This window comes from Adiantum capillus-veneris, chromosome 11 (assembly GCF_014529385.1).
Source record: "Adiantum capillus-veneris isolate H3 chromosome 11, ASM1452938v2, whole genome shotgun sequence".
In the NCBI taxonomy this organism is placed as follows: Eukaryota; Viridiplantae; Streptophyta; class Polypodiopsida; order Polypodiales; family Pteridaceae; genus Adiantum; species Adiantum capillus-veneris.
Window position 1 is genome coordinate 8173007 of NC_140941.1, and position 10345 is coordinate 8183351.

The window sequence follows — 10345 nt, forward strand, 5'->3', positions numbered from 1 at the left end:
TGCCTAATTTCAACAATAAACAACAACTAGCTGAGGAGCCATGTCCTAGCAAACTTGGTTTACAACTTCGTGAAAGTGTAATCAGCGGTTGGCCTTGCCAAATATTTGCATCTTAAATGCCACACGCCTTGCCTGTACCAATATGGCATAAGCCTTGCCTGACCCGGAGGAGCAAACATGGCTGAGGATCAAAAATTTCCAAACCAAAACTGGGAATTTGATATCTATAACTGTAGAGCCGAACATGCTCAAATTGCTCCATGCTTTGCTTGTGGTGCGTATAATGCAGATAAATCTGCGAGATTCAAAGAAGTTATCATTGAATATATTAAAGTTGACTTGCTTACCAACTCGTAGAAATCCAGGTTGAACAGCGTAAATCCTTTGTTGTCAACATCTGGCATGTATGTTGGCTCGTAACCCTTGTGCATGTCTCGACGACAACTTCCATGCCTTGCATAAATCTTGTGGGAGTTCGAAGAAAAGCTACTGCTTACCTTGTGACGTACTCATCGCGACCTTCATCCGATCTCAGTGAGTGGCATTATGTCTTGTAGGGTTCGTGTATGCGGTCCTGAGAAAATTTTGCAATCTGTTTCTTGCTGCATGCAAGCTAGCCCACGCATGTCATCTTTGTTCAAAAATGCACCAGCCTGTCGAGAGGTCATATGCCCATGCGACGAGGGGGGGACCTTGGCCCGTGGGCAGCATCCCCTAATTCAATTTAATTGCCCAAGGCCTTTGGCCTTAGGGCATCTTGATGTGAAACCAGCGAACTTGCTGGGCGATGGAGTTCTCCACAGAGCCGCCGCGAGAGAGAAAGGGAGGTCGAGCTCCGCGCGTTGCTCGGATGCACCCTCAGCTGAGTCGGGTTTGCTCCGGCTCCGCCTCGCGCTCCCAACTAGGCTGACCACGAGCGATTTGGAGCCTGTCGATGAGCCATCTCCTCCCGCCTCAAGAGGCCTTGCACACGCCGCTTGCGTCTCGGCCCAGCCTTCCCCGCCTGTGGAGCAGCCCTTCCCACGGCCATGCACTATCGGCTGTCCACGACCGGAGAGAGAGAGAGAGAGAGAGAGAGAGAGAGAGAGAGAGAGAGAGAGAGAGAGAGAGAGAGAGAGAGAGAGAGAGAGAGAGAGAGAGAGAGAGAGAGAGAGAGAGAACGCCATGCTTTCCCCCTCCATAGCTCCCTGCTGCCTCCTCCTCTCCCTGAGCTCTGATACCAGTGTAAGACTGCGGGGGACTGGACCATGCAACTCTCCACCCAACCGTGGCATATATAGACTCCTAGCCCCTAAATATAGCGCCCCTTGACCACATGTCCGCCCTGCCCCTTGGCCCTGCCCTTGGTCTGACAGATAGAGAGAGAGAGTTATTTTTTTAAAAGGTGTACGGGACCGCTTCTAAGAGAGGGTGACAGAGAGCTAGATCTAGGGCTAGGTGAAGATAGGGGGGGGCGGGGGTATAAGGCCGAAGAGAGTGTGGACGAGGGGGGGGGGGGGGGGGGGGGGGGGGGGGGTGTGGGGGTGTGGGGATGTATAATGTAGCGGCCCATCGGGGATAGGATGTGGACAAGTAGAGAGAGAATGAGAATCTTTGAAAGAGGGAGAGAGAGAGAGAGAGTATCATATATGTGGCGGCCCGCCGGTGCTGGGGTGTGGACAGGGGCTTAGGCGTCTCATGCGCCCACCGGGCCGCGTGATGCAGCGGTGGAGCAAGAGAGAGAGGGAATATTTGGCGGAGCCGAGCAGTAGGAGAGAGAGCTCGTCTTTTGGTGATAATGGAGGGGTGTGGCCAAGCTAGCGGCGCCCCGCTAGTGGTTACCTTAGGGGGGGTATGGTGAATGGTAAAGAGCTTTTTTACTTTTCTTTTTTTTTCTTCTTTCTCTTTTGGTAATAAGCCTTCCCTTCCTTAGGGTGTGGTTCTCACGGTCACGGTTTCGAAAACCGACCATCAGAGGTTTTCCCCCCCGTGCATTGTATACGCCCATCACTCTAGGACTATCTATCTTTCCATTGCACACTAAGTTATACACTCTCAGTTGTGTGCCTTGAGCTTCCTTCATCTTCTCCAAGCTGTGTGCGTTTCTCTGCAACCCTAATTCCAATAATTAGTGATCTTGAACAACCAACCAATAAACACACAGGTGCATATACATAGTTTTGGCCAAAGACTACACGAAGTCATCGAATGCAATAGATAGAGGAAAATATAGATGAGTTTTCAAGGATATGAAAAATTGAATGATCACTATGTTGGTCCTCAAAGTGCAAGGTCGCAGGAAGCTTTTAGGCCTCAAATTGACATAAGGTCGAGATGTCCAGTGCGCGTGGTTGATAGTGTGTTGCTTCACACACAGGGTTATCCTAGCCCTCGTTGACGGCCTAACTGTCCCACTTCCCACGAGTGTTACTGACTATCCCACTTGCCGTTGTGCTCACGCTCGCAAATCCATGCATGTCTATGTGAGCTAGTTAGTTGTCAGTCGTGCACCTATGGCATGGCCAGGTAGGCTTTGGCTGCATACATGAAGAGGCGAGCTTAACTACATGGAGCTTTACATCTCGTGGCTGCAAGAACTTGTAGTCAATTGGATCTAAGATCTGCCTTTTTAATATAGTGTATAGATAAAACAATTATTGAGAACTTCAAAACGAAAAAAAAAAGTATGGTTTGATTGGTTTTGGTTGGAGTTGGAAATACAAGGCCCCCAAAACCGTGTTGTTTATTGAAAAGGGGTAGCTTATCTATTGAAAATTGGAATATTCAAAAGGGAAAATTTCCAAAATACCCCTCTAATTTGTGGAAATTCCCAAACTACCCCTCAAATTTTGAAAATTCTCAAAGTACTCAATTATTTTGTCATAAGTTCTCAAAATGCCCTTCAAAATTTTCAAAATACCCTTGGTTGTGAGATTAAATTTCTTCAAATTTAAAAAAGATTATAGCTTTTCATAAGAAGACTAATTGTCTATCAATACAAGATGATAAAACTAGAACTTGAGTTGATTATGTAGGCTTTGGAGATGAATTGCTTCATTGATATTAGGTATAATTGCCTTTTTCTGCGAGGTAAATTGTGACAAATTACATGCTAAGTAGTGAAGAGCGCATCGGCATGCCAAGCCGGAGGAGGTAAAGCACGCGTCAACTGTTTAATAAGTTTTTACCTGCAAAAGGTGTGCTACAGCATACCATGGTGTCGTGTAGCTCCCAAACGAAGACTCCTTGGGTTAACTCTACCAAAAACGACAGAGTCAGTACTGCAAAAGCTTCGTTGGGCAGACATTGACAAAAAAATTGAGTGCAACTTTACCCTTGCCCGATTGCGTCCTAAGCACTCAAAAATGGATCTCAATTGTCAAAACGAAATAAAGATTAGAAAATTGTGAACAAAATAGATAACGGGGTATTATAGGAATTTGAGGGGTATTTTAAGAATTTCCACAAATAGAGAGGTATTTTGCTAATTTTCCCTATTTCTAAATGAGGAAAAATCGTGTCCGAGATGTAGGGGCGAGAGAGATGCCTACAAGTCTACGCCATAACGCGTGAAGCTGAACTGGCACTTACCTTTGAAGCTGTCCTCCTGTTCTCTGTCTCCCGTGCATTTCTTTCCTTTCTGCCTAATCTCAAATATCCCAACCATCCATCATTTCCTAAGCTTGAATAAAATCCTTCTGCACAATTATACATCGTATCTTCCATACACAGACGCTACATTTTTACTTAATCCTGCGGGATTAAGGCTTACTTAAGGTCTCCTTAATTATAGCTATTCCAATCATTACAGGTCAAGTTTGGAGGTTAGTTAGATGGGTCTGCATGTGGTCATGGTGATGATGCTCCTCATCAGCTCTCTCTCTTCTGCGACGGCCAGCACATGGGCCAGATCTGGCCGCGGTGGTTACAGTGGCATGTATGGCGTGTCGACAAGGGCGTATTATGGAGGGGACATGATGGGCGACTCAGTTCGGCGAGTTCTTGATGACACCACCAGCGCCTACATTAGCTATGCTGCGCTGACTGCCAATGCCGTCCCGTGCTCGACCGCAGGTGCTTCCTACTACGACTGCGCTTCCTCTGATGCGGCTAACCCGTATACCCGTAGCTGCACCACCATAACCCTCTGTGCCCGCGACACCAGCTAAATTCGGTATCTCCCTTTGTCAAGTACCATCACCACTTCTTGTTTGAAGACATGCTAGGCTCTTCAAGTTTCAACATTGCCAAGAGCAATCTCAGATCTCTTCTGTTTTGCAGATTTAGTGGCATCGACTAGACTAGTTTATTTGGCTTAAAATATTCTCTAGCAGAGACAGCATCCATTGCCATCCAACCTGGAAATTTGAAAATAATAAAGCTGGGGAGAGAGGGAGAGAGAGAGAGAGAGAGAGAGAGAGAGAGAGAGAGCCACTCAACCAGTAGCGCTGCTGTAGCCCTGTCTCTGTGTGTGTGTGTGTGTGTGTGTGTGTGTGTGTGTGTGTGAGAGAGAGAGAGAGAGAGAGAGAGAGAGAGAGAGAGAGGGGGGCCCGCTACGAGCCTCCACACTATCTCCCACCGGCGGCTTCAAATGGGATCGACGGTTGAGGTGATTCGAAACGCCAGATGCACATTTGTTAATTCGGGACATTTGCTAAATTCGGGGAGAAAAGTAAATTCGGGTAGGCTTGTAAATTCGGGGCGGTCCGCACCCATATCTTGAACCTGCGATTTCTCCACTGCGAGCCATAAGCGCTAACCACTACGTCCGCATCGTTAGTTGAAACATAGGTGATTCGAGTATGTCACATTGTAAATGTGGGCAGAGTAGTAAATTGGGGGCAAATTTGTAAATTCGGGTAGACTAGTAAATTCGAGGAAAATGTTGAATCTGACAGTCCACGATTGGTGCACCCCGCGTTTTCCTCCTCCACCATTGATCCCATTTGAGCATGCCCGTGTGATATTGTGATGAGGGCATTGTGAGTGTGTGTGATTGAAAGAGAGAAGTGACATCGATTGGCGAGTGTGTATGTGTGCACGCCCTTGAGAGAGAGAGAGAGAGAGAGAGAGAGAGAGAGGTGTTTCCTATGCCGGTTAACTCGGACCTCGAAAATATGACCTATGGTGGTGGATAGCAAAAGGAAGGGCCAAAAATATGGCGCAAAGGACCTATGGTGGTGGATAGTAAAACCATACATAAGTGAGCATTTCACCAGCATGAACAAGCGAGAGTAGTGGGGAATTCAATCGGGAGCACAGTCAGGCGTACTCTAGGAGGCGGTAACCACATCCGGGAGCGTAGACGATGGCACTTTACACGATGGGAATCACGTTATACTTGGAGCACGAGATAAGCTGTCACGCAAACTTACATTGCACCAAAGCATCGGTTTCGTGATAGTTCAACTTGAAAAAAAACTCAAGTAGAGTCGCTTGCCATGCATCAAAACGACGTCCACGTGCAGCCATGAATTGGACGCTCACAGCCTCCACACATCACCATGTGATTATGTTGATGTCATTATGTTGAGAGAGAGAGAGAGAGAGAGAGAGAGAGAGAGAGATTTTATTATTGTCCTCAAAGGTCAAATATGACCTATGTGACCAATGCTACATACGATGTAGTATATATGGGACTGATGAGTGATTCTCAATGCTTCAATTTTGGTGATGAAAGTCACAAAAAATGGAGATCCCATAGTGTGGCTGTGAGAGGAAATTGTATAGGTCTACGTCATGGCTAAAAATGTGAGGGAAGCAAGTTTGGATGTGACCAAAACCCGAGCATTGTAGTAATGTATGGTACTCAAGACTCTTGAACTTACAGTGAACATAATGTGCACAATTAATTTGAATCTTCTCTATTGCTCCAATACCATGTCTCCCATCTAAGGGAGTGGAATCTAAGCTGGATGGCTACGATAGTGCATATTGTTGACAAGGGAACGGGCTCAAGTGTATAAGGGTGAGTACGGTGTCCTCTTTCAGCAAAGAGCATGGTATTGTAGTTGGGGGCAATATGGGTGGTGTAATGTATGAAGCGTGACCTATCGGATTCCTCGCAAGATGTGATACATTGACATTGTAGAAAAGCTTCATTCACTTGGGAGTCTATTGATGTATCATCTAGCAAGTGCAATGCATCCCATCTTCTAAACCATTTTTTTATGTATTGCATTCATCTCGTGCTCAAGATCTTGTTGTTATGCATCTTTTGAACGTTTTTGCTTGCTTGCTATGCAATTGTAGGAAGTCAATGCAGTGTGGGGTTTTGAGGAATCTTTCTCATGTACTCCATAACCCTTCCCACACCCATAACCTCAATTGGAAGAGATCATATATGGTGTTTGTGTCTTAACTTGGAGAAATTTTGTAAGAAAACGCTTTTGGGCATTTTCAATCTCTTTCCAAGTAGACTTTGAGATGCTCTCATCCCACATTTCAACTCCATAAGAGGAATCGGCATCATCAATGTGTAGAAGATACTTCTTGAGAATCCAATATTTGAGATTTCTTGCAGTACATATGTTTGCAATGCATAGTATGCTCTCTTCCCGGCTTTTGGATTATGCATAGTAGATTCATGCCGCTTGTGATTGGCCGTATTTTGGAGGCCAAGGTAGTGACAACTCTCAACAACTTCGAGTGTCTCATTGTTGTATACAATGCATGGCTTCTACTTATGGTTAGTTTTCATAAGCATAACCTTTGTTTTGGATTCATTCACAATCAATCCACTAAGCAAGCAAAAGTTCTCAAGGATAACTATAAGCTTTTGTGCATCCTCTAAAGTGTGTGTTAAAAGCATTACATCATCCGTACATGGCAAAAGTATGATTACTACATTGCAAATAGTGATCTCTTCAATGCATTCTTCTTGCATAAAGTAAAGGCCATTTGTTCCAATGGATCAATGCATAGACCAAAGAAACTTGGTGACAAGAGACGTCCTTGTTTAACCCTAATAATGGTTGCAAACGTTTTTGAAATTCCTCTTTCCATGTGTAATTGACATATCACCTTCTCATAGATTCAAGAAACAACAGGCATAAACTCACTTGGCACTTGGAGTTCCTCCATCCTTCTCCACAAATTGTCACATGGAATCATATCAAAGGCTTATATATATATATATATATATATATATATATATATATATATATATATCTTTCTCTCTCACTTGTCTCTCTCTCTCCCCCCTCCCCCCACACAACTATCTCTTTCTCTCCTTGTCTCTCTCTCCCCCCCTTGCTTCTCTCTCTCTCTCTCTCTCTCTCTCTCTCTCTCTCTCTCTCTCTCTCTCTCTCTCTCTCTCTCACTCATCACACATTCCCTAATTGCATATCAAAAGACAACAATGATAGAATTCACTTTATTTAAAACTCAAAACAAATATCATCATTTTCACAACTCAAGGTAAATGTGATAGCCCAACAAATGCTAGATTATTACAATAGTCTTTTTGCAATCAGTAAAGTTTTGAGCTTGTTATCAGCCAGACTAGACTAATGAATGAACATGTTGTGGTTTATGTCCATTCCAAACACTCTCAAGTAGATATAATAAAAGTGTTTGCAAGCCACATAGGTCATTCCTTCCCCTGACCTCCTTTGGAAGTCTCTGCAAGTACAACTAGGATTCCTAGCTATTGTGACTTGATATTTCTCACCACATAACTTTGAGTTTGGTGTTTCTGCAATGAAGACTTCATGCCTACTGATCTTTACCATTTCCACTTGTTCGATGACCATTTCTAGTCCTAGAGCACTGTCGATCCTTTTCAACGCCTCTTCAGAAACACATGTCCTATAGTTGCCCCACGTCTTTGCCCTTGCATTTCCATAGTTTCTGTTGCGATATGAAACCTCGCTAGCTGCAAAGACTTTACTTCTAGCGTTGTTAAGTTCGTGCCCTGTGCCACTGGCCACTCAAGTGGAGGTCTTGGAGGCCGCATCACAATATATGGACATACATCCCACACATGTCTAACATCATCACTACAAAACCATACCCATGTCTCATTGTTATGCCCCTCCCAATTGCGTTTCCCCCAAAAACTTGGTGCCGTTGTTCCCTCTTGCATAAATTCACCTTTTTCTTGCACTTTCCTCCTTTGATTTTTCCTTGGCAAGTGAACTTAGACCTCGGTTTGCACCTGAAGATTGCCCACATGGTGTCATTTATGTCAACCTTGATGGCCCTAATTGTCACCCCGTCATTCTCCTCGTCCATAGAGTGATCTTGGGTTACCTGTGATGCATCTCCAAATGACAACTTTCTAGCCTTTCTTTGTCGAGCAACATTTTGAGTGACATACTCTGGCCTATGTGAACTATTTTCCTCCTCGCCTATAACATTGCCGAATGTCTTGCATCACCTTGTCATTGTAACCCGGTCTCCAAAAAACTCAGGCACCTTTGGAAGACCAGTTCCTCCAGTTGCATCGTTCACAACACGGCTAGTCTGTGATGGAGTAGTTGTGTGAAATTGTCATGAAGCTGACTTGTCTCTCATCTTGCTTATGCTTGGTCCGCTTCCTATATACTTACCCTCTGTATATGCCATTATTTTGTATTGTTGAAGAAGAGTGTTCCCAATATCCGAAACTGTTGCATCGTTGTCGTGCAGCTCCGCTCCCATGCTAAGAAAGATGCTAGAAAAATGCACATCAAGTTGTTTGAAGCCTACATGATTAATGAACAGTAGTTAAGGTCTCGTAACAAGACAAGTTCAATGCTGAATGTATGTCAAATGCGGTTAGAAAGGCCAAGAGATGCCTTAATGATGCCAAAAGTTATTATGCTTGAATTGAGCATATAAGGAAGATTATGATCTAGAACTGTAGTGCTTGAAGTGCTCTACCGGCCTGTCTTTACGGCTCGTCGATTGGAGCTACGCTGAAGAAGTTATGGCAGTTCAAAGTTTGAGTCGATTGCAGATCCGTACCGGATTGGGAAACTGGAGCCGAGGTGACAGAAAGGGAAAGAATGCACGGGCTTGAAGTGCTCACTTTGTGGAGCACATCGGTCTTTTCAGTTCAGTGATCGGAGTCGTGGTCGCCAAGATATTGGCCGATTAAGATACACCGGGGGCCGGCTCCGTACCAGTCCAGTCGGCTCGGTCGGTGTCTCAACTAGGAGTTTTGTCTATTTTCCAGAGATTGGGATGCTGGAGCAGTAGTAGCTTGATGAGTCTCATGCCCGAGATGTCATTTCATGCAGTGCTTGGCCGGCAGTGGTCGTAATTGACAATACCCAGCTGACAAGAAATAAACTTTGACACCTTTTATCGAATGTGATGAGAAGGCTTTACTTCGATGCAGTCAATTATACTTGCATCTTAAAGGTATGCAAGATTATACAAGAGCTTGATACGGGCATCGAAGTTCAAGATGATAAGGCTAGTCAAGGAATGCTCACACAGAATGCCATGTTTGGCAATGCTTTGTTAGGTATGTATGCCAACTGTGGTGCCACATATTTTTGCAGAGCTTCATGTCTGGAATGTCGGCTCGCAATGCTTTAAAAGATATGTATGCCAAGTGTGGTGCCAAGCCCATTAATAATGGCCAAGGGCCACAATTATGCCTGCTTTGTTGGCCGCCCAAGCATTGGCCTCCAAAGTTTGCCCATGGTCGGAAGCCCAAGGGCCGCCCACCTTAAGCAGTGCCCGCCCAATTGAAGTGCATAGGCTGCCCAAGGCAGGTGGGTGAATGGCCGCCCATTCAATATGATAGAAGCTTTAGTGTGTAAGCAGGAAAAAGAAAGCAAGGATATGGCGGGTAGGGGCGGCGAACAGGGACTGCGCAGGAGAAAAGCTAACGCCCCGGGCGGTATGATGCTCCGATGGCAGTGCGCAAGAAGCGGACTTTGCTGAGCTTGCAAGGGCGCTCCGTTTTGGTGCCAGTCTCGTGGCACGCTAGCTGTTGGTCGAAAATAGCCTGCCACGTCATTACCTGGCTTCCCGCGCCATGTTAGTCATGGCGTTGTGACTGATGGGCAGGGCAAAAATAAGAATATAGAGAAGAAAAAGAGGGGCATGCGGGTTGTTGTTGTTCGTAGAAGGGAAGAGGGGAGAAAAGCGGCAAGCAGGGGTCTCTCTCTTGATCTCCCAACAAGCAAGGCGAGGCGAGCTCTCTCTCTTGATCTCCCAACAAGCAAGGCAAGGCGAGCTCTCACTATCGATCTCCACTCCAACCAAAGCAAAGGGAAAACTCTCTCTCTTGCTCGACAATCCAAGACAAGCAAGGGCGAGCTCTCTCTCTCGAGATCTTGGCAAGGCTTAAGCAAGGGCTTTGCAACCAAGGCAACCAAAGAGACTATTCCTCATCGGCTTAGGCAAGGAGAGGTCATCAAGGGCTTGT

The 10345-nt window shown here is 45.4% G+C and overlaps 1 pseudogene; it reads right to left on the reverse strand.

Moving 5' to 3' along the window:
- Window positions 1-7383: 7383 nt before the first annotated feature.
- On the reverse strand, window positions 7384-8626 carry LOC147446859 (uncharacterized; annotated as a pseudogene).
- Between the last annotated feature and the right edge of the window lie 1719 nt (window positions 8627-10345).